Source organism: Theropithecus gelada, chromosome 8 (assembly GCF_003255815.1).
Source record: "Theropithecus gelada isolate Dixy chromosome 8, Tgel_1.0, whole genome shotgun sequence".
In the NCBI taxonomy this organism is placed as follows: domain Eukaryota; kingdom Metazoa; phylum Chordata; class Mammalia; order Primates; family Cercopithecidae; genus Theropithecus; species Theropithecus gelada.
Genome location: NC_037676.1, coordinates 145,322,725 through 145,347,110, shown reverse-complemented (window position 1 = coordinate 145,347,110; position 24,386 = coordinate 145,322,725).

Sequence of the window (24,386 nt, the reverse complement as noted above, 5' to 3'; positions counted from 1 at the left end):
GACCCATGGGGCAGCCCTCCTGCTGGCCACATTTGCAGGAAGTCCCGCCATGGGGTCCAGTCATGACCAGTCTAAGGTCCCTTCTGGAGCCTGTGCCGCCCACTTTAGTGCTTGGGTATGAGGTCCTGGGACCACTGGCTCAGGCAGAAGAAGAGAAACATTCGGGAGGTGGGGAAGGTACAGAGGGTCCAATTGCACACCCCTCCTCCTTCCCCTAGCCCAGAAGTCTGTGAGTGGCCTGTCTTCCTTTCCCTCAGGCTCAGTCTGAGGACACCCCAGTTCAGTGACTCCACCAACTGGTCACGTTTCTCACACCTGCCTGAATAACCTGTCTTCCAGTGGCCCATTGCAATTTTCAGCATGGCCACAGCTGGACAGCGACGAGCAGTGTGGCGCACACGTATGTGTGCCGTGTTTCCTGGGCTGGCGCACACGTATACGTGCCGTTTCCTGGGCTGGCGCACACGTATACGTGCCGTGTTTCCTGGGCTGGCGCACACATATGCGTGCCGTGTTTCCTGGGCTGGCGCACACGTATGCTTGCCGTGTTTCCTGGGCTGGTGCACATGTATGTGTGCCGTGTTTCCTGGACCGTCTCAGTGTTCTGGTGCCAGCAAGAGTGGGTACCTGGATCAGAAGAAGTAGGTCCAAGTTGGCTGAAATTGATAGAGGACTCACCGTTCCAAACACCTCACGCTGTTCCCAAGGTTGCTTCTGTTACAGATAAGCCAAGTCCAGAGTAGAGTGTTGTGAGAGTGTGAGATACAGCTTTGCTCCTTCCTGGAATCTCTGGAGTGACAAGAGTCTCTTGTGTAGCGAGTGTGATGAAGGTTGGGTTGATCATCAATAGCCAACGATGTAATCAATCATGTATATGTAATGAAGCTTCCATAAAAACCCGAAAGGAGCTTTCAATAGCTGGACGCATGCAGGTGCCTGGAGGATGGTGCCCGGGAGGGCACAGGAGCTTTGCCCTTCTCCCCTGTGCCTTGCAAAACCCAAGGAACTTCCCATCTCCAATGTGCGGATGTTGGGTGGAGGCCTGGGGCTGTCTGGAAGCCGTACGTGTACATGCCTGTCTCCTCTACCTCCTGTGCATCCTCACCTTCGTCACAGCCTGTGTCATAAATGGGTAAACGCGGGTCAGCGTGTCACTGAGTCCTGTGAGCCACTCCAGCAAGTCATCAAACCCGAGGTGGGGGTCGTGGGAACCCTGATTCATGGCAGTTCGGTCAGAAGCCACACCCGGGGCTTGCGACTGGCATCAGAAGTGGGGCCCCTCGCGTGGGACTGAGCCCTCGACCTGTGGGATCGGACGTGACCTCCAGGAGGATGGGGTGGGAATTGACTTAAACTGTAGGATGCTCAGTGTCCTGCAGCGCTGCTTGGTGTGCAGGAAACATGGCCCCGCCCACACCTGGTGCGGGAGTGCCTGTGGCTGTGTTGGGTGGGGGGACGAGCTCCTTGGTGCTTCCTGTATTGCTGGTGCTACTTCCTGGGAGTGCTCCCTGGATTCTGGGCCTCCTGATAGACCATAGGCATCCAGGGACCCCCTTGCCTGCTGTGGCCAGGCCTTGTCCTTGCGGGTTGCCACCCAAAGCTGTTTGTAAACGGTTTCTGGTCAGCGGTGGATGTGGTTTCTTCTCACGTTAGCTGTTGTGCTGGGCACAAGGGGACCCCATGCTCCCTCCCGCCGGCTCCTTCCCTAACCTGCTGGGCGCATTCCGGAATCTCACCAAGGCGCCACCCACATATTCAACCCCTTCTGAGCTGGCAGCCGGAGGTTTTGGCAGGAATGCCCATTCCTGAGGGCGTCGTGGGGGTTTTCCAATTGTCCAGTTCTCTGGGGGTGCATCTACTTGGCGTCCTGCAGGGCCGTTGTCCAGCCCGAGTTGGCAAATCCCTAAACATCCCCAGAGTCGGGGCCTGACTCCTTTTTCACTACCTTTCAGCTCCTGCATTAGGGAGGTTGTCTGTCCTGCCTCCACCTGATCCAGCACCTGTGTGGCCTGGGGAGGCTGATTTACAAACAGCAGAAGGGCCCGGCATGGGAAGTGTCCGGCTCTGCAGGCCGGGAGACCACCTGATGCAGGGGCCAGGAGGTCCGCGGGGCCTGCTCTTCAGCCCTCTGGGCAGCAAAGCAACCTGGTCGCTTGTGCAGCCCAAGCCCCGCCGTTCCCCACCATGCCCCTCCTATGTCCCTCCCATTCCCTGCCATGCCCCTCCCATTCCCCCCGCCATGCCCCTCCATTCTCCGCGATTCCCCGCCATGTCCCTCCCATACCCCACCATGCCCCTCCCATGCCCCTCCCATTCCCCACCATGCCCCTCCCATACCCCACCATGGCCCTCCCATGCCCCTCCCATGCCCCTCCATTCTCCGCGACTCCCCGCCATGCCCCGCCATTCTCTGCCATGTCCCTCCCATACCCCACCTATGCCCCTCCCATTCCCCACCATTCTCTGCCATTCCCTGCCATGCCCCGCCATTCTCTGCCATGTCCCCACCATGTCCGTCCCATTCCCCACCATGCCCCTCCTATGACCCTCCCATGCCCCTCCATTCCCCGCCATACCCCTCCTATTCCCTGCCACTCCCTGCCCTGCCCCTTGGTAACGTGGTCCCTGTGCCGCCATGCCCCACCGGTCCCCTCACTGTCGCCGTTGGACATGGCACCAGCCAAGGGGCTTTCCTGGGCGGCCCTTCTGTCCGGTGCTTCTTCCCGCCACCTGGGACGTGGCCAGCTTTTCTGGTGTCGGGATCATCTAATGCTCTTCCATGCACGAAGAGTTCCAGTGACCCCCCAAGATTCCTCCCCTATCCCCACCACTCCATGAATACCCGTGGGTGCTGCCGGGAAGCGGCCTTGCAGATGTGCTGTGTCCCAGGTCAGCCGACCTTAGGGTGCATGGATGCAGGTGGGCCTGGTCGAGTCACACCAGCCCTTTAAAGGCAGAAGAAGAGTCAGAGGCCAGGGAAGAGTGCTGTGGGGCCGTTCGAGACGACAGCCTCCATGGTGGAGACCAGGTCCTGCTGACCGCCAGCAGGGAGACAGAGAACGCAGCTCTGTAGCCGGGAAAAGAGTCTGGCATCCGTCTGAACAGCCCTGGGCCTCCACCCAGGAGCTCAGTTGTACCTCGACTGCAGTCTGTGAGACCCCAGCCCAGCCGAGCCCTCGCACTCCCACCCCTCGAACTGCCAGGCAGTCACCAGGCACTGACCCACACTGAGGAGTTGTGGTGGCTTGCAGGGCAGTGAGGGCCCCAGCAGGGGCGTCTCCCCAGCACAGCTGCCGGCTCACAGTGGTCTCCCAGACAACATAAAATAAATGCACCAGGTAGCCCCTGGGTCCCAAATCTGATTTGCGTTTCTGCCAAAAGCCCATCTCTTCTGACCAAGACCTGGGCCCTCCCAATAGCGCCTGAGTGGCTCCGTGGGCTGCCTGGGCCCCATCCCAGCTCGTTTCTGGGCAGGGCCCTTTCACATCGAGGTCTTCCCCACAGTGACATTGTGATGAGAATCGCAGGATTTCTGGATGAGGAATTTAATTTTGCAAAAACCCATACAGTTTCAGTCTTGGGGGCTTCTGTTTAGTGGCAACGCTGGTGTCGATGGCATTAAATTAGGTATCGCCTTGTTCACCGTAAAGCCAGCCTAGGGTTGCCTGAACTTGTAACTTCCCAACTGCTTTGGAAGCAAGATGCCATTTGTGGGTTGGTGGGGGGCAGTCACTTCTCTCAGGATAAAACCCCCACCTTCGCCCACCGCAGCAGGTGTGGTCTGGACCCGCCTGGAAGCGTTTGCTCACAAGAATTTGCAGGCTTGGGCCGGGCACGGTGGCTTAAGCCTGTAATCCCAGCACTTTGGGAGGCCGAGACGGGTGGATCACGAGGTCAGGAGATCGAGACCATCCTGGCTAACACGGTGAAACCCCATCTCTACTAAAAAATACAAAAAACTAGCCGGGCGAGGTGGCGGGTGCTTGTAGTCCCAGCTACTCGGGAGGCTGAGGCAGGAGAATGGCGTAAACCCGGGAGGCGGAGCTTGCAGTGAGCTGAGATCCGGCCACTGCACTCCAGCCTGGGCGACAGAGCGAGACTCCGTCTCAAAAAAAAAAAAAAAAAAAAAAAGAATTTGCAGCCTCTTGGGGACTGGTTCTTGGCCCTGACCATCACTTCCATTCAGCAGTATCTAGAATCAGTGGTGTGCCCTCCCCTCCCACTGATAATTTAGGAACCTGTGCCCATCGTGAGCCATTGGGCTTCGCCTGCCACTCTCCCCGAATAGCCTGGCTCTTCTCAGAGGACCCTCGGGTTTGCGTGGCCGCTTGCCATGCCCTTCCACCAGCAGCATGGGTTTGCAACCAGTCAGGTTTCTCAGCTGAGTCACTTTTCAGATGAATGTCACATCTGTTTAATTGGCCACTGGAGAGAGGAGACTGCACTGACCCGAGGGCCGGGTCTGGTTTCTTTCTTGTTCCCCAGCTGCGGCTTCCAGTGGCCTTGCTTCCGCCTGGGTGTCAGTGGCACCCACCACAGAAGAGCTGTTTCTCTTGCCTCCCTTGTGCCAGTCCTCGGCCAGCTCTCCGCCCCAGGTTGGCCTCCTCTCTGTCCCCTCGGTAAGGCGCGCTCCCCGTGCCCAGCCTCAAGGCTGTCAGTGTTTTGTATCAGGGACAGGTTGACAGCCAGCTGGAGCCTGGTCCTCAGCAAGCTTCTCCCCCACCCCCTTGTCTTGCCTCGGAGAACCTCAGCTTTGATAATAAACAGCTGTGCTGCTCGTGGCGCCCACACCCACCGGAGACAGCACATAGAGCTGGATGGTCTCGTTTGCCTGGGAGCCAGGGGACCACTGGGACTGCCCACTCGCCCACCTCCCCCCTCCTGCCCCCATCCCTGACACAGGGAGGTACCCTGCATCAAGGTTTAGGGTAGCAAGCTCCCCGTGGTGCACGAGGGGCAGCTGTTACCCAAAAGGGACTCTTTCCGTTATGAAACTTTTTCCCTTTAAACTCCAGAAATTGCCAGAGGCACTGACATTTTCCAGTGGGCCGTGTGCCATAAGCCCAGATGTGTTTAATCCTGAACAGAAGGCTCTTCCGTGCTCACAGTCGACACCTCCAAGAGTTCTCATTAGCGTGTTTACAAGGACATTCTTTTCTTTTGTCTGATTTCTTTCTCCAAGAGCATCCCCAGGGAAGAATGGATGGGTTGCAAATGGTAACACTTTCCTTTCCATATGTGTGTGTATGTGTGTGTACACGTGTGTGCATGTATGAGGGTGTGTGAGAGGCGTGTGTGTACATTTATCAGTGTGTGTGAGGGTATATGTACATGTGTGAGGGTGCATGTGTGTACATGTGTGAAGGTGTGTGTATGAGGGTGTAGATGTGTGAGGGTGTGCACGTGTGTGTGGGGGTGTGTACATGTGTGAGGGTGGGTGTGTACGTGTGTGAGGGTGAGTGTCTACATGTGAGTGTACTGTGTGAGGGTCTGTGGGGGTGTGCGCACGTGTGGGGGGGGGTGTGCGTGTGGGGGTGTGCATGTGTGGGTGTGCGCACATGTGTGAGGGTGTGTGTATATGTGTGAGGGCGTGTGGGCGTGTGAACATGTGTGAGAATTACATGTGTGAGGGTGTACGTGTGAGGGTGTGTGCATGTGTGTGGGGGTGTGTGTGGTTGTGACATGTGCAAGTGTGTGACATGTGTGAAGGTGTGTACATGTGCAAGGGCATGCATGTGTCCCTGTGTGAGGGTGCATTTGTGTGCATGTTTGTGCACATGCATATGCTTGTGTACCATATTGTGTTTGTTGATATGGGCCATGATCAGAAAAGCTGAATGGCCGCTGGCTGAAAGGGCTGAGCTCAATCTGATTTCCCAGTGTTATGTCTGGCTGAACCCCAGTCATCAGCAAGGTGTGTGCCGTGACCTCACTACTGTCAGCTGCAATAGAATCATGTGACAAAATGCCGTGGAGCTCCTTTCGCTGAGCTGGACTAGGGCGTGGCGTCCAGAGGCCTATCCGAGTATAGTCACAGGAGCCCATCTCTCTGTGGACTGCATTTTGATATCCAGGGCATGTGCTCTGCTGGGCTCATGGGCAGGAGCAGGGGTTTCCTCTCAGCTGGACTCCGCTGCTGGGAGCTCAGATTCCCGTCCCATTCCCGCCCCGTAACCCCCACTCCGCCCCCACGGGGCTGCCGGACTCAGCCTTGCATCAGCTCCTTCCCGACTCTTCTCCTGGTCACACATTTGATTTATTTATTTCCCTCACCCTTTTCCTGGACTCCTGGAGCGTTTGTTGATGGGCTCTGTGAGCCTTGATTCTTTGGCTATAGAATGGGGTCGGTGCCTGGCACCCTGGCTCTCCAGTTCGCTGACTTGTGTACAGGACCATGCTCGCCCTCAGTTCTGACCGTGTGGGCAGAGCTGTCTGGTCCAGACTCCTTCCAGCTGTGCGATGACACAAACAGGAAGAGAGTTGGAAAAGCTGGGTCTCAGGGTGTGCAAGGCACCCTGGGCAGATGCAAGGCGGGGCACAGCTGCCTGAGCGCGGCAGCCATACCCCAGGCCCTGTGCCAGGTTCCGGGGCTCTGGGACTCTTGGGTGGCTCCACTGGCTCTTGATGAATACAACTTAGTGTTTCAACTTCACATCTGGCAAAAGGGAGAGGATCCAGTGGTTCCAGGGGTGCCTCTCAGGCAGGTTTTTCTCCCTCTCCCCACCCATCTGCAACATTAATCATCTCACAGGCAGCTGCAGAAGCTTGAGTTGTGTGTTCAGCACTTTCATCTCATTCTAATGGCCCAGATTCCAGCGAAATGCCATGTTTATCACATGACACACTGTAGTCACCACCCCCAGTCAAACATTAAGAAAAGCAGATAAGACGGGCGCGGTGGCTCATGCCTGTAGTGCCAGCACTTTGGGAGGCTGAGGCGGGCGGATCACGAGGTCAGGAGATCAAGATCATCCTGGCTAACAACGGTGAAACCCCGTCTCTACTAAAAAATACAAAAATTAGCCAGGCATGGTGGTGGGCGTCTGTAATCCCAGCTACTCTGGAGGCTGAGGCAGGAGAATCGCTTGAACCCGAGAGGCAGAGGTTTCAGTGAGCCAAGATCATACCACTGCACTCCAGCCTGGGCAACAGAGTGAGGCTCCATCTAAAAATATATATATAGGCCGGGCATGGTGGATCACGCCTGTAATCCCAGCACTTTGGGAGGCCGAGGCAGGTGGATCACGAGGTCAGGAGATTGAGACCATCCTGGCTAACATGGTGAAACCCCGTCTCTACTAAAAATACAAAACAAAATTAGCCGGCGTGGTGGCGGGCACCTGTAGTCCCAGCTACTCAGGAGGCTGAGGCAGGAGAATGGCGTGAATCCAGGAGGCGGAGCTTGCAGTGAGCCAAGATCGCGCCACTGCACTCCAGCCTGGGCGACAGAGCGAGACTCCCTCTCAACAACAACAACAACAACAACAAAATATATATATATATATTTATTTTAATATATATTACATATTTTAAAATTATATATATACACATTTTTTAAAAGGCTCCTTTATTATAACTTTAGAGAATATTTATTAGCTAGAAAAAAATAGAATAGAGACTGCACCAATTCTCCTTGTGATAAGAATGTCCTGTGTGTGGTGTGAGTGGAGCCACGCTAGTTTTTTCTTGGTTTACATCGTTTGCTTTTCTCTGGGGTTTTACTCTTGCTCTTTCTTGAGTTCTTATATTTTCTCATAAGCAGCTTTGAAAATCTTATTCTTCTGCTTCCAGTACTTAATTTGTTTAGATTTAATGAAATTACTGATAGTAGGGTAGTATCTACCTTTGTTTTTTTTTTTTTGGGGGGGGGGGTATTTGTTTCATCTGTTTTATGTTTCTTTTCTCATCTTTCTTTTTTTAGATTAATCAAATATTTTTATTCCACTTTTTTCTGTTACTCAGTCACATGGCTTTTACTTTTAACTAGTTGCCCTAGAAATTACAGCATAAAATTTGACTTATTGGAAGTAGATGCAATTACTTTTTTCATATTTCTAGTACTGCTAGAATCTTAGAACTTTAGGCTATATTTACTGGAGCTTACATCTGATAATGGCTGAAAAGCTCCTATTATACCAATCTTCCCTTAGATAACAACTCTAAATTCTAGACAAAAGATTAACAACTATCTGAGGGTCATCACTGGAGTGTGACAGAAGCGGGCCAGGCCCGGGGGATAGTCAACACCTGGGACAGGAGAACCCCGGGGGTGGGGGGAGAGCGGGTTCCTGGTGTCATGGATTTTAGCCTGAGGATGGATTCCAGTCTGGCTGTTTTAGGGCAATCGAGTTATCTTGCATATAATTAAAATTAACAAAGTGTTACTGTATCAAGCAAACATTTAAAAACAACAAATGTGTGGCAAGCAGGGATACCACGCCACGCCACGCCACGCCACGCCACGCCACACCACACCGCACCGCCCATGGCGTCTGTGCCCAGGCCCAGGTGGAGAGGCTAAAACTCAGGTGGAAAACCCACAGCCTGATTGACTTGAAGAACCAGATAGCAGAGTTCAAGGCAACAGCAGCAGCTGGAAAGTGAGGGAGAAAATCCAAGACAGAGACAGAGAGGGAGAGCCAACATCCTGTGCACACAACGTCCTCCTATTTTGGCTAACCTCTGGGAACCTAGTATCCCCATATTTCTAAGAAATAAACTTTTAAAAATTGTTTTTTTCTCTTCTCCTCCCCTGCTCCTTGTTTCCTACTTAGCCCTTTAGAAAGGCAAACAAAACCACATATTCCCTACAGAGCAAGTTCATCTACCTGTGTGTTCCAGGACGGAACTCTCACCTCCAGAGGCTGCCTTGAAACTGGAACTCACGCCCACTAAGACGGCATGTCGAAAACATGCCCACTTGGCCACTTTTATAACCTACTCTGCCCAGGAAGGCTCCGACTCTAGATAACAACTGCCTGGTAGATACCAACTTCCCAGTAGCAGGGCACCCCTGCCCTTGCTCATTTCCTCCCTACCTTATAAAAATGCCTACATTCGGCTCCAAAGGAGAAGCAGCACATTTAAAGGCAGGATGCTGTGTGCCCCTTTCCTCAAGCTAGCTTCAGCGTAAGCTTGCTTCTCTGGTACCAGAACTTGCTCTTGTTAATTGGACTCTGCGTGTGGTGAGCAACGAACCTGCTTTTCAGTTTCTGAACAATATTCAGCAAGGGTGGACTCCAAGTAGCCCAGCTAAAGGTGAATTGAACCAAGTAGAACTGAGCTGAAATTTCAGCTACCATCCACGCTTGGATGACAGAGTGTACAGGCTGAGTTCAGCCAAGTTGAAAAGCCTGGTTAAAAAAGGAATGCCTGGCCGGGTGCGATGGCTCATTCCTGTAATCCCAGCACTTTGGGAGGCTGAGGCAGGCGGATCACCTGAGGTTGAGAGTTCGAGACCAGCCTGACCAACATGGAGAAACCCCGTCTCTACTAAAAATACCAAAAATTAGCCAGGTGTGGTGGCACATGCCTGTAGTCCAGCTACTCAGGAGGCTGAGACAGGAGAATCGCTTGAACCCGGGAGGCGGAGGTTACAGTGAGCTGAGATCGCTCCGTTGCACTCCAGCCTGGGCAACAAGAGCAAAACTCCATCTCAAAAAAAAAAAAAAGGAATGCCCTTCAGAGGAACATGCACATCACTGTCAATGTCCAGAATTGATCTAAAATTACCCGTCTGGGCGTGGTAGCTCACACCTGTAATCCTAGCACTTTGGGATGCCAAGGCAGGTGGATCACCTGAGGTCAGGACTTCCAGACCTGTCTGGCTAACATGGTGAAACCCCGTCTCCACTAAAACAAAACAAAACAAAATACAAAAAAATTAGCCAGGCATGGTGGCACGCACCTGTAATCTCAGTACCTGGGAGACTGAAGCAGGAGAGTCACTTAAACCTGGGAGGCAGAGGTTGCAGTGGGCTGAGATCATGCCACTGCACTCCAGCCTGGGCGACAGGGCGAGACTCTGTTTCAAAAAAATAAAATTACTTGACACAAGAAGAAACAGTAAACTATGACCCATCCATTAGAAAAAAGATAATGAATGGAGATAATCTCTGAGATAACTCAGATTTTGTAACGATCACATCAAGGCTTTAAGCAGGAATTATATCTATGTTCAAGGATGTAAAGGAAAATGAGCTTTTAGTGAATGAAAAGATAGAAAATCTCAATGAAGAAATAGAAACTAAGAAGAATCAAGTGGAAATTCTAGACCAAAAAATTAAAATATTTGAGGTAAAAATTTGCCAGTTAGACTTAAAAGAAGATTGAGAGTAACAGGAGAAAGAGGAGCTTGAAGATAAATTAATAGAAATTAACCAATTTGAAGAATACAGAGGAAAAGGAAAATATGTACAGAGCTTCAGAGAATTGTGGCACAATATTAGAAGGCTTAAGATAAATGTAATAGGAGCTCCTGAAGAGGAGAGAAAAAACTGTGCAGAAAAAAATATCTAAAGAAACCACTGCCGAAAAACCTCCATATTTCATGAAAGGCATAAAATTACAGATTTAAGAAACTCAGCAAACCCCATAGAGTATAAATACAAAGAAAACTACATTTAGGCACACCGTAGTCAAACTGCTGGCGGCCAAAGACACATTTTGAAAGTAGTTGCAGGAAAACACACATTCCCACGAAGTATTAGAACAGCAACACCAACATGAGCTGACTTCTCATCAGAAATAACGGGGGCCACCCGGGTGTGGTGGTTCATGCCTATAATCCCAGCACTTTGGGAGGCCAAAGCGAGCGGATCACCTGAGGTCAGGAGTTCGAGACCAGCCTGACCAACATGAAGAGACCTGTTTCTACTAAAAATAAAAAATTACCTGGGTGTGGTGGCGCATGCCTGTAATCCCAGCTACTCAGGAGGCTGAAGCAGGAGAATCCCTTGAACCTGGGAGGCAGAGGTTGCAGTGAGCCGAGATTGCACCATTGCACTCCAGCCTGGGCAACGAGAGTGAAACTCTGTTTGGAAAAAAAAAAAAGAAAGAATGAATGGGGCCAGAAGACAGTGGAAAATGTCTCTAAAGTGCTGAAGGAAAAATAAAGATCTACCCAGTATTCTTTTTTTTCTTTTTTAATTATACTTTAAGTTCTAGGGTACATGTGTACAACATACAGGTTTGTTACATATGTATATATGTGCCATGTTGGTGTGCTGCACCCATTAACTCATCATTTACATTAGGTATATCTCCTAATGCTACCCTTCCCTCCTACCCCCACCCCACGACAGGCCCTGGTGTGTGATGTTCCCCACTCTGTGTCCAAGTAGATCTACCCAGTATTCGATATCCAGTGATTTTTTTTTTTTTTTTTTGAGACGGAGTCTCGCTCTGTCACCCAGGCTGGGGTGCAGTGGCAAAATCTTGGCTCACTGCAACCTCCACCTCCCAGGTTCCAGCGATTCTCCTACCTCAGCCTCCAGAGTAGCTGGGATTACGGGCATGCACCACCATATCCGACTAATTTTTCTGTTTTCGGTAGAGATGGGGTTTCACCATGTTGGCCAGGCTGGTCTTGAACTTCTGACCTCAGGTGATCCACCTGCCTTAGCCTCCCAAAGTGCTGGGATTACAGGTGTGAGCCACTGCGCCTGGCAGTAAATACATTTTTAAATAAAATAAAACCACAAGAATTTATTATCAGCACACAGGCACTACGAGCAATGCTAAAGAAAGCTATTCAGGCCGAATAAATGAGATCAGACCACAACCTTGGTGTGATATTTGGATTTCCTAAGGCCAGATCCTGAAATTCTTTAACCCATTTCCCGTTTGCCCCAAGAATGCTCGCCCGTGGTACTTGTGGTTGCAGCGTTTGCCCCGAGACAACTTGGCCACAAAGTATCTCACTTGTATCACTATTTTTGCATTGCTCTAGCAGATTGACTTTGGCAACAAAAGACATTATTCTATTTATACATTCTGTTTTCAGTAAAGGCATTTCCAGTTACAAGATACAATAATTATCAACCACTGAAAATGTCAAATCTTAGAAAATGTAGCATTCCTGTGATGTTAACACCGTTTTCGAACAGTTGTTGGCTGAAGATTCATTTGATGAATCCTATTTTTCAGAAATAGATGATTCAGATGTTTCAGATGACTCTGATGTTAGTCCTGTTTAGAAATAACTCCAAGAACAGTTTTTATATTTTATTTTCACATTGAAAAGCCGTCAGATTTGCTTCAGCCTCAAATAGTGTGTTTATGTAAAATTAAAGGAGCGCTGGCACCTTCTTTTCTGTCAATGGGAACAGGGTTAGGTAGAAGCCATGGTGAGATGGTGGAGGAGGAACCACATCCCACTCCTGTTCTATCTCATATACGTTTACATGGGTCATGTGTATGTGACCTGTCAATACCAGCTTGTATGAAAGAACTCTAATTGGCTTAAAGGAAATTTAAACAAATATCTTATCAGGATAATAGAAGCTAGCTCAAAAGCCTTTTAGTTCATGTGACTTTGGTAATCTCTGGTAAGTAAAACTAGTTTCAAAATTCTCTTTATAATATAAAATCTAAAAGTCATTTTATGGTAAATTAAGTAAGCCTAGGATTTTCTAGAGATAAAGAGTTACTAAGAGTTATACTAATAGTTTATATATGTAGTTAAAACTGCTAGATAAAGGCAAAACTATTCTACATACAGAGTGTATAAAAAGTAAGATGTGTTTTTTTTGTTTTTTGTTTGTTTGTTTGTTTGTTTTTTTGAGACAGTCTCGTTCTATCCCCCAGGCTGGAGTGCAATGGCACAATTTTGGATTCACTGCAACCTCTGCCTCCCGGGTTCAAGTGATTTTCCTGCCTCAGCTTCCCAAGCAGCTGGGATTACAGTCGCCTGCCACCACACCCGGCTAATTTTTATGTTTTAGTAGAGATGGGTTTCACCATGTTGGCCAGGCTGGTCTCAAACTCCTGACCTTGAGTTATTTGCCTGTCTCACCTCCTAAAGTGCTGGGATTGTAGGTGTGAGCCTCCGTGCCTGGCCATAATGTAAGATGTGTTTTTGGTAAAGGTTACAAAAATCATAAAGATATGGTTTCTGCTTAAAGGAAAAGTACTCTTGTCTAGTTTGGAAGCTATTTAGAGGTTGTTTCAGAACCAAGGAAAGATGATAAGGATGAGAGTAAATGGATAGAAAGAGGAAGAATAAAGGGCTGGGCAACAAAGAGCCTTTGATTCCTGAGCGGCCACGCGTCACCCCTGGTCTGGAGCTGCAGCTGTGCCGTCCTCAGCTGCTAAATGGGAAAGCTACCAGTAGAATTAGAGATGATACAAACCCTTGGGAAGTTGGTTCAACGGATGCATAAGAAGATGCAGACTAATAAGCAAAAAGCAAAATATGCAATCCCTTGGTTACTGTTATCTGCAGTAGCTAAAATGAAAGTATAAGAGTGCTGGGTTGGGCCTGGACCATGCTCGGTTGTGGGTCTGTCTGAGCTCAGGCCACTAGCCTCAAAATTACCTACAAAGGGGAAAATAATGCCAGGGATGAAAGAAAGCACCCTTGAGACCTGTGGTTACCAAGAAGGTAGTAAGGGGCAAAATTAAGTAGTATTGAAGCTAGAGGGCGTGATGTGGGGGAATTGCTTCGTTCTGTAGATTCGCTTCCTGAGGAACTTCTACCAAAATGAATTATGAGAATGACTAATTTGGGAACAGTGTTTTTGGTTTTCAATGTGTAACTGAGCAGCTTGGCTTCAAACCATGTTTTAAAACTTTGTTTTTTCTCCTTTCTCCCCAATCTCAAGATATAACTTCGAGTCAAGCTGCATACATGTTTCTTTCATCTTGAAACACAGCCTGAGGATGTGCTGTGGCCTCCCCTCCCTTTCTTTTTCTATTCCATGCTCTCATGCCTTACACACACTTATTTACCTGGATGCTTGTTAAGCTCACACCATGCTCACTTATCTGGTGATATATTTTCTTAGAAGTTTCAGGGACTGGATCCTGGTATGGACCAGACACTTCCTGCCACAATGGTGCCAGCCCCTTCACCAGATGGAACAATAATTCGAGACGAGCCATGGGACTGGGTCCTGCCACCGGGCACCTCCTCACCCCCTGCCTCTTCTGCATTCCAAACCCTCTCTTTAAAATCCCCTGCATTCCCTCCACAAATGGAAGAGTGGAATTGTTTTGTGCTTGTCCATTTGCTGGCACGGAGAAGAAAGTCTCACTCTCTTCTATCACACCTCGTTATTATTTTGGCGTCTTTCTACAAGCGGTGAGCAGCCTCACCCTTCTGTTGGTCACAAGTGCAGCAGAGTGGAAGAGCACGTGTGGGCTGAAGCGGGACCCACAGCTCACTCCTGAACAATGGCAGATGGTGTGTGTGATCCAGACGCACAGATTATTCCTGAGGGAACGGCCAGCCTGGTGGACTGGATAAAAGGCACTGTAAGAGAAGGGGACCACCCAACTGTCCCCATAAATGCCAAATGGAGCATCCGTGATGGAGTAGCTGATGTGCTTCGTAAGCAAGCCATGTAGGACTGACTTTATGATGACCAGGATGTTCACGGCTGAGTATGCCCAGATCATGGTAAATGCTGTGGTTAAGGGGGGCCCATTGGCCTGGGTACCTCATTGGATCTCAACTTCCCCTCATGGGTCATCCAGATGCTAATAAAAACATTAGGCTAATTAATAAAAGCATCAGGAAAGGCAAAAGGGAGTCCAAGGACTCATCCTAGGCAGGGGAAAATTTTTAAATGATTATTTTTAAATAAGGTAAAAAATGGGCCAGGCCTGGTGGCTCACACCTGTACTCCCAGTACTTTGGGGGGCAGAGGTGGGCAGATTACCTGAGATCAGGAGTTTGAGACCAGCCTGGCCAACATGGTGAAACCCCATCTCTACTAAAAATACAAAAATTACCCAGATGTGGTGGCACGCACCTATAATCCCAACTACTTGGGAGACTGAGGGAGGAGAATCGCTTGCAGTGAGTCAAGATTGTGCTACTGCGCTCCAGCCTGGGCGGCAGAGTAAGATTCTGTCTCAAAAAAAAAAGTAAGTGAAAAGTGGATGGGGTGAAACCAAGAGGAAAAAGGAAAGGAGAGAGTCATGGGGTGCATCCTAGCGGGGTGGAATTTGTAGATGGTTGTTAAGCAATGGAATGAATCATAGAGAAATGGGGGGATCTTAACACAAAGGTCTTAATACAGCACTATCGAAAGCTGGGTGAACAAAGGGAGACCCCACGGGTCCCTCAACAGTAAAGAGCTCCAAACCAGTTTTCCCCAGATTGGAGAAGGCAATCTAATTATAAAAATTGGAAGGCAAAAGTTACACTGAGCTAACTGACCAACAATTGCCGGGGCCAACTTTGAGGTGGGTTAATCAAGATAAGATTGACAAAAGAACCAGGTTCCCTTGGATCAAGCCCCTGTGGGGCACCCGAATCCTTTTTCACTAGAGAGAGTAAAATGGTCTGGGGGTGGGAAAAAGAAGTTCCTGGGAGCAGAACAGAAAAATGTCAAATTATGAAAGTTGAATTGTGTGATACAATTATGAAAGTGGAGATGTTTGAACAGGCTTTATGTAAGGTAGTTAGATACCCTTTATCTAAATGCTTTATGAAAATGGATATTGAAGCTGGTGCGGTGGTTCACACTTGTAATCCTAGCAGTTTGGGAGGCTGAGGTGGGCAGATCACTTGGGGTTGGGAGTTCAAGACCACCCTGATCAACATGATGAAACCCTGTCTCTACTAAAAATACAAAAATTAGCCAGGTGTGGTGGCACACACCTGTAGTCCCAGCTGTTGGGGAGGCTGAGGCAGGAGAATTGCTTGAACCCGGGGGACAGAGGCTGCAGTGAGCCATGACTGAGCCACTGCATTCCAGCCTGGGCAATAGAGGGAGACTCAGAAAAACAAACAAACAAAAACAGAAAATGGAAAACGGATACTGTACATGGACTGGGGAAGCCCCTACCTACTACTGCAAAAGCAGAGGCATGAAAAAATCAACGAAAAGAGTCAAACTCTGTAAAATATTGGAAGAGATTTATTCTGAGCCAAATATGAGAGACTGTGGCCCATGACACGGCCTCAGAAGACCCTGAGAACATGTGCCCAAGGTGGCTGGGCCACAACTTGTTTCATAAATTTTAGGGAGACATGAGACATCAATCAATACAGGTAAGACATCTGATCCGGAAAGGTGGGACAACTTGAAACAGGGACTTCCAGCTCATAGGTAGATTCAAAGATTTTCTGATTGGCAATTGCTTGAAAGAGGTAGGTTATTATCTAAAGACCTGCAATCAACAGAAGGAATGTCTGGGTTAAGTGAGGGGTTGTGGAGACCAAGTTCCCATTATGCAGAGGAAGCCTCCAGGTAGCTTCAGAGAGAACAGATTGTAAATGTTTCCTACCAGAGTTGATTCTCTCCTGGATCAGGGAAAAGGCCTGAAAAAGGAAAAGGATTCTCTTCAGAATGCAGCTTTTCCCCACAAGAGACAGCTTTGCAGGGCTATTTCAAGACATGGCAAAGAAACACAATTGGCGGTAAAATACTTCAATTTCATTCAGTGAATCCTTGGCTTGGCTTCCTACCCTTGAGGCTTTTAATAAGTTGAATCCAAAATTCCCTAAAAAAGTTCCAGCAAAGCCAACTTAAAAAGAGTCCACCAGCTTAGGCAACATGCTGAGACCCTGTCACCACAAAACATAAAAAATGAGCTGGGTGTGGTGGGGTGTGCTGAGGGAGGGTCCCAGCTACTTGGGAGGCTGAGGCAGGAGGATTGTTTGAGCCTGAGAGGCTGAGGCTGCAGTGAGCTCTGATTGCACAATTGTACTCCAGCATGGCTGACAGAGTGAGACCCTGTCTCAGGGAAAAAAAAAAAAAAAAAAAAAAAAAATTGCCTCTAGGGCTGGTTACTATTCTTGCCACACTTTATGCAAATAGGCCAAGTATAAAGAGACCAACATTTATTTTGCAAATAAACTGGTCCTACTATGATTTATCCTTGGTAGAAATGGGGAAACTGGAGAGAGAAAAATTTAGATTCTAGCTCTGGCTGTTGTTTTTGAGTCTTTATTGTTTGTTTACAATTTGGGCTAATCCCGAATCATTCACTGGCTACAAGTCTCTAAAGAAAAACCGGGTTTTAGTTTCCTTCACGATGTTTGTAGTCGGTTTCTTAATGAAATAGGTTCTTTTATGTTACTGTTCTGGCATACAAATTCCCTTTTGATTGGCATCCTTGTGTGCAAATTATTAATGTTATATATCTCTTGTTTTACTTTCTCTGAGAAAACGGAAGTCATGGTATCCTGAAGACTAGAGGTGATTCAACAGCCCTCACTGGGACTCTCACTGTGCCCAGCCTGTCTTCTGACGCCAAGGCACTGCTGCTAAAGCCGGACATCCCCAAGCACCCTCCCTGCGGCCCAGGGACCGTCGCGGAAGAGGAGGGCAGGTGCGGCGGTAAGAGCCGGGTTCGTGGGGCGGAGCCTGGAGGGCGGAGTACGGAGGCCGAAGCAGCTCCATCCTGGTTGCTAGTTTGCCGTGTTGGATACTGATTAACGTCAGTTCCGGGAACGCCTTTGAGAGTTCCTGTTCATCTGTTGTTCCTTGTGTACGGGCACGTCCTTACCACACGTCCTGGCCTTAGGGAAATTCCTACCCACCGGCTCTGAGGCTTGTGCCCTGTGGCATAGGCGCCCTGGGCCCGGTGAAGGCGCGGGGAGCCGCCATCTTGACTCACCGTAGCCTGAGACTGACATGGCGTCTGTTTCTGGGTCCCTATTAAATGTTTCTTTTTAAGAACTGAATTTTTGGCCAGGCACGGTGGCTCATGCCTGTAATCCCAGCACTGTGGGAGGCCGAGGCGGGCAGATCATGAGGTCAGGAGATCGAGACCATCCTGGCTCACACGGTGAAACCCCGTCTCTACTAAAAATACAAAAAATTAGCCGGGCGTGGTGGCGGGCGCCTGTAGTCCCAGCTACTCGGGAGGCTGAGGCAGGAGAATGGGGTGAACCCTGGAGGTGGAGCTTGCAGTGAGCGGAGATCCTGCCATTGCACTCCAGCCTGGGTGACAGAGCAAGACTCCGTCTCAAAAAAAAACAACCAAAAAAAAAAAAAAAGAATTTGTCAGCCTCTTTGTTTGGCCTCTCAGCTTCCTTGGACTTTGGGTAGATGTGTTTGGACTTGCTTATTGTGAGACAGTGGCTGATAAGTGTTGTGTTGTATACACTTACACATTTTGTTTATCCGTCATTTGTTGAGAGATATTTGGGTTGCTTCTACCATTTGGTACTTGTGAATATTGCTGCTATATTAGGCTGTTCTTGCGTTGCTATAAAGAAATACCTGAGACCGGGTAATTTATAAGAAAAGAAGTGTGTTTGGCTCACAGTCCTGCTAGCTGGACAGTAAGCATGGCGCTGGCATTGGCTCGCGGAGGCTTCTCGGGAGGCCTCAGGGAGCTTTTATTGATGGTGGAAGTGGGAGATGGCGCGTCACATGATGGGAGCAGGAGGAACAGAGTCGGGGGAGACGCCACACACTTTTAAACAGCCACATCTCCCAGGAGCTCACAGTGAGAAAGCACTCGTTACCAAGGGATGGCACCAAGGCATCCGTGAAGGGTCCACCTCCATGATCCAGTCACTTCCCCCCACCAACACCGGGGATCATTTCCACATGATATTTAGAGGGAACAAACTTCCAAACCATATCAGCTGCTATGAACATTCGTGGACACGTGTCTGTTTGAATGCCTGTTTTCAGTCCCGTTGGGTATATGCCTAGGAGTGCCCTTGCTGTGTTGCACAGGACTTGCATGTTTACTTTTATAAGAAACTGTTTTCCAGCGGCTGCAGCATTTTACATTCCCACCAGCAGGGTCTGAGGGTTCCAATCTCCCCACCTTCTCACCAACACTTGTTATTTTCTGTAGTTTTGATGATGACCATCCTAGTGGGTGTGAAGAGGTATCTCATTATGGTATTGGTTTTCATTTTCCTAATTACTAGGACTTACAGCATCTGATACATGACATGTACAGATGCACCTGATACGTGACATGCGTGGATGGACCTGACACGTGACATGCACCGATGCATCTGCTATGTGACATGTGTGGATGCACCTGATATGTGACATGTGTGGATGTAGCTGATACGTGACACGCGTGATGGACCTGATACATGACACACGTGGATGGACCTGATACGTGACATGTGTAGATGGACCTGACATGTGACGTGTGGATGGACCTGATACGTGACACGTGTGAATATAGCTGTTACATGACACGTGCAGATGCAGCTGATACATGACATGTGCGGATGCACCTCGGAAGCCTGGCACCAAAGGCCGCATGCTGTATGGTTCCATTCATATGAAATGTCCGGAACAGAGAAGTCCAAGAGATAGAAAGTGGTTGCTTAGGGGCTGGGGGAGGAAAAAATGGGGAGTGACTGCTTAGTGGGTCATGGGGTTTCCATTTGGAGTGATGAGAAGGTTCTGGAACAAGATGGTGGTCATGGTCACACATTATGAGTGTACTTAATGCCGCTGAATTGTACACTTTAAAATGATAAAAATGGTAAATTTAAAAAATAATTTTACTTTAAGTTCGGGGATACATGTGCAGAATGTGCTGGTGTGTTACGTAGGAACACATGTGCCATGGTGGTTTGCTGGTTGGTTACATAGGAATACGTGTGCCATAGTGGTTTGCTGGTTTGTTACGTAGGTACACGTGTTCCATGGTGGTTTGCTGGTTGGTTACATAGGAATACGTGTGCCATGGTGATTTGCTGGTTTGTTATGTAGGTATATACATGTGTCATGGTGGTTTGCTGGTTTGCTGGTTTGTTATGCAGGTACACATGTGCCATAGTGGTTTGCTGGTTGGTTACATAGGTAAACGTGTGCCATGGTGGTTTGCTGGTTGGTTACATAGGTACACATGTGCCATAGTGGTTTGCTGGTTAGTTACATAGGTACACGTGTGCCATGGTGGTTTGCTGGTTTGTTGGTTTGTTATGTAGGTATACGTGTGCCCTGGTGGTTTGCTGCACCTATTGACCCATCCTCTAAGTTCCCTCCTGCCGCTCCCCAGCCCCCAACAGGCCCTGGTGTGGGTTGTTCCCCTCTCTGTGTCCTTGTGTTTTCACTGTTCAACTCCAACTTATGAGTGAAAGATATGGCATTTGGTTTTCTGTGTTATGTGCATTTTACAACAATAAAAAGCCAAAGGAAAAAATTTTTTGTGTGTGTGTCAGTACCTTTGTACTTTGACAAATAAAAAGTGTGGCTGGGCGCAGTGGCTCATGCCTGTAATCCCAGCACTTTGGTAGATCAAGGCAGGTGGATCACCTGAGGTCAAGAGTTCCAGATCAGCCTGGCCAGCATGGGGAAATCCCTTCTCTACTGAAAATACAAAAATGAGCCAGGCGTGGTGGCATGCACCTTTAGTCCCAGCTACTCAGGAGGCTGAGGCAGGAGAATCGCTTGAGCCTGGGAGGCAGATGTTGCTGGGAGCCAAGATCATGCCACTGCACTCCAGCCTGGGCAACAGAGCAAGACTGTCTCAAAAAAAAAAAAAAAAAAAGTGCAACAAAGAGTATTCCAGAACTGCAAAAACGTTGCTTCCCCTGGCCTCCTGAATTCAGTGAGAGACAGTCTAACTTGATTTGTATAAGCAATAATTAAAACAAAATCCTGGCCTGGCCAGGCACGGTGGCTCACGCCTGTAATCCCAGCACTTTGGGAGGCCATGGCGGGCAGATCACCTGAGGTCAGGAGTTTGAGACCAGCCTGGCCAATGTGGTGAAACACATCTCTACAAAAAAAAACCACAAAAATTAGCCAGGCATCATGGCAGGAGCCTGTAGTCCCAGCTATTTCATAGGCTGAGGCAGGAGAAACGCTTGAACCCAGGAGGCAGAGATTGCAGTGAGCCAAGATTGAGTCACTGCCTTCCAGTCTGGGTGACAGAGCAAGACTCCATCTCAAAAAAAAAAAAAAAAAAAAAAAAAAAAAAAAAAATCCTGGATCCTGGCCTGGGCAGCTCATGTTAGAAGTGAAAGACTCAAATGAGAACCCACCGTCCACCCCTGATTCCCATATTTTAGCCAGAGCTCCCTAAGTCAAGTGTAGGCAGGGTTCCACTGAAGGAGAATGCCGTTGCATGCACAGATTCAGGGTGTAAATCTTCCTAGCCGTCCTCTTGCCAGGATGAGTGTGCATTGGAGGAGGAGAAATGACCAGATTTTTCAGGATTTTCAGGATGACTGCACACCGATAATTCCTGGAGACTTAACATGACACTGTTCCTTCATTCCAGGGGGTGGGGGTGAGAGTAAGCAGGTCAGATGGCAAAGAACATTTGAGATCAGCTCCATCTTATATGGAGCTATTAATAGCAAGCCAGGAACCACCATGTGGCGAATATTCCATTTCGGAATCCATGCTTAGAACAGAGAAATGTTTGCCAGAAGCTTGTAAAAGAAGCCACACAAAATCCAGGCGTCTTCTGTCTCGGTGGGATCTCCGGGGTCCAGCGGCTGGGGGCATCTTCTGATTTCCCCCCAAGGGAAAGAGAATTGCTATCCTGGTACCTCCCATCAATAAGAGCGGGGCACAGTGCCAGGTAGGGCGTTCTGGAGTTTGGAGGCAAAATAGTCTTCGGCAGTTAACTGTTCTCCTTTTAAGAAAAATAAAGAGTCTGGCTTTTGACTGGGCTCAAGTGAAGGTTCACCACTTACTAGAGGTGAAACTAGTAAGCCAATGAACACTATGAATGGTCCATTTCAGAATACATGCTTAGAACAGACAACCTATACCATAAAGTACAGGTTGTCAAGGGACCTGGGCCTCTATGAATGAGTGTCACCCAGCACTCATGCTTCAGATGTGCATGGCAGCACCCTGCTAACCAGGAGGGGTGAGGCGTGTGGCTCAGGCTTGTGCACAACTGACATGGCTGCACCCCGCTAACCAGGAGGGGTGAGGCATGTGGCTCAGGCTTGTGCACGGCTGATACAGCTGCACCCCGCTAGCCAGGAGGGGTGAGGCATGTGGCTCAGGCTTGTGCACGGCTGACATGACTGCACCCCACTAGCCAGGAGGAGTGAGGCCTGTGGCTCAGACTCAAACATGGCTGATACAGCTGACTCCTGTTGCACTCCCTGGTCTCCCCACACTGATGGCCTCACAGGTTGTTCCCTCTGACCAGTCCCATAGAGGAGAAAATATTTCGGCCTCATTTCTGGATGTTTTTTTAATGAAATACTGGCATTACCCAAAAGTGCATGGCCACACCCTTCCCCTCTGAGGGGTGGCCCTAAATGATGCAGAGGGTGAAACTGCCTTTGCAAAAATGATGAGTGAGAAAATCATGGCGGTGAAAGAGATCTGACCTGACCAATCCCATCTTGCCTTTAACTCCAAACTGCCCTCAGTCATTCCTAGGCTTGGGCCAAGCTAACTTTAGGAAAAAATTAGTTTATAGTTGAAATTATTAGGTTGGTGCAAATGTCATTGTGGTTTTTGCCATTAAAAGTAATGCAATTACTTTTGCACCAACCCTTTCCCCAGACGAAATCACCTTTGTAAAACGAATGAAAGACTGCCAGGTTAGGAGGCTGAGAGGGACCTGAATTCTGCTAAGATGTGGGCATAGTTATATGATTACCAGCCATTGCTCTGGAGGCCACAAGATTTGCAGCTTCCCCAATTCCTCCTGCAGATAACTTCACTATTGTAGAACCTAAGGTGGCCTTTTGAGGTGTCTTTTCAGGCTTTTGCATTTCTGACAACCGGATGGCCCCACCCAGACCCTCGACTCTTGGCTCAGCTGGTCCTGTGGTCCTCACCCAGAGGCAGACTATCATTGCATCCCCAACCAGTCAGCAGCACCCATTCCCCAGTCCCCCTGCCCACCAAACTATCCTGGAAATGTGTGGAGAAAACCTTGAAAAACCCTAGCTATCAAACTCTCCTTGATCAGGCGATTACGCGGGGAGAGGGGAAAGTCCACCTTATAAGCAGAACCTGTGGGACTCACCTGGCGTGGGTTTGCCTGGAAGGAGAAAGGGACAGAGCTGTAGCTGTATGTTGATTCAGCACCCAAAGGGGCTGGCCTGGACAACCAGGGTCTGGGAGGGAACCCTGTGGGCCGGAAGGTCCCAGGGAATAGCTAGTGGGTAGACGTCTCTAAACGAGCCCAAATGTGGAGATATTCGTGTCCCAGCTACGTGCTCAGTAAGTGCAGCCTCAGCAGAGGCCTCTCCTACCAGCGAAGTGCACAAGGTGCCCCCAGAGTGGCCCATCCCGGTCTCTGCTGGTGCAGGTGGCCTCGACAGCGGGGTGGGGGATGTGCGGCTCCACCTCATGGTGCCCTCGCCCGTGCTGATGCAGCTGCTGCACTGTGAGGTCCAGCTCCTCCCTGGTGTCTGCTGCAGCACAGCCCAAGGGGCTCCTCAGGGGCCAGACCCAAGTCTGGGTGCCCAGAACAGGAACCTGGAACTCTGCTGCACACACACACCTCTCTCTGGGCTGGCGAGTCTCCCTAGCCAGGGGAATGACACCTTCACTGCCGTGGGTCCAGCCCCAGGCTATTGAGATCCTGGACTAACTGGGTGGTCTTTGGGCTCAGAGTTCCTTGACGGACATGAGGGAGCTTCGAGTGTTCACAGCAGGACCCCAAGAGGGCACAGCTGACACCACTAAGAGAAACACCTTTCACCCCTTTGGGACCTCTCTGCCTCACGCCTCCAGCATGTGCGTGGTCCACAGGCAAGCCACTCTCCAGACTGAGCCCCAGCTCACCCCAGCAGACACTTCCTGCTGACCAGTGGGATTGTAAATGGTCAGGCTCCAATTTGGAGTCATCACCCCCTCACACGGTGGACTGTAGGATTAATGTGTGTCGGCAAAAGAGGGTGACAGGACAGGACACACAGGCACCCCAGGGGGCCCCTCAGGCAGTGGCAGTGCTCATCGGGCCCCGTCTGCCTTGAGGAGCTCAAGGTCCTGTGGAGACAGAGAAGCAAAACGTCAGTGCCTGTCTACATGAGCACTCGCTTCCATAAACCTGCTGTGCCTCTGGGGAGGTTCTGACGCAGCCTGAGCCCTACCTGGTCCTGGCCTGCCTGGCGCTGGGGGTCCTGGGTGAGCATCTGGAGCATTGCTGTCATTGTGGGTCCTAAGCCTGCTGCCACCAAGTCCAGGGGCCCCGGGCCCAAGAGGAGCCTGCGTCGTCTGATCAGCACCTTGGACAGGGGCACGCGATGTTGTTCCCGGCCATGGCCGCCGACTCCTGGCACAAGCCTGGTGCCTGGG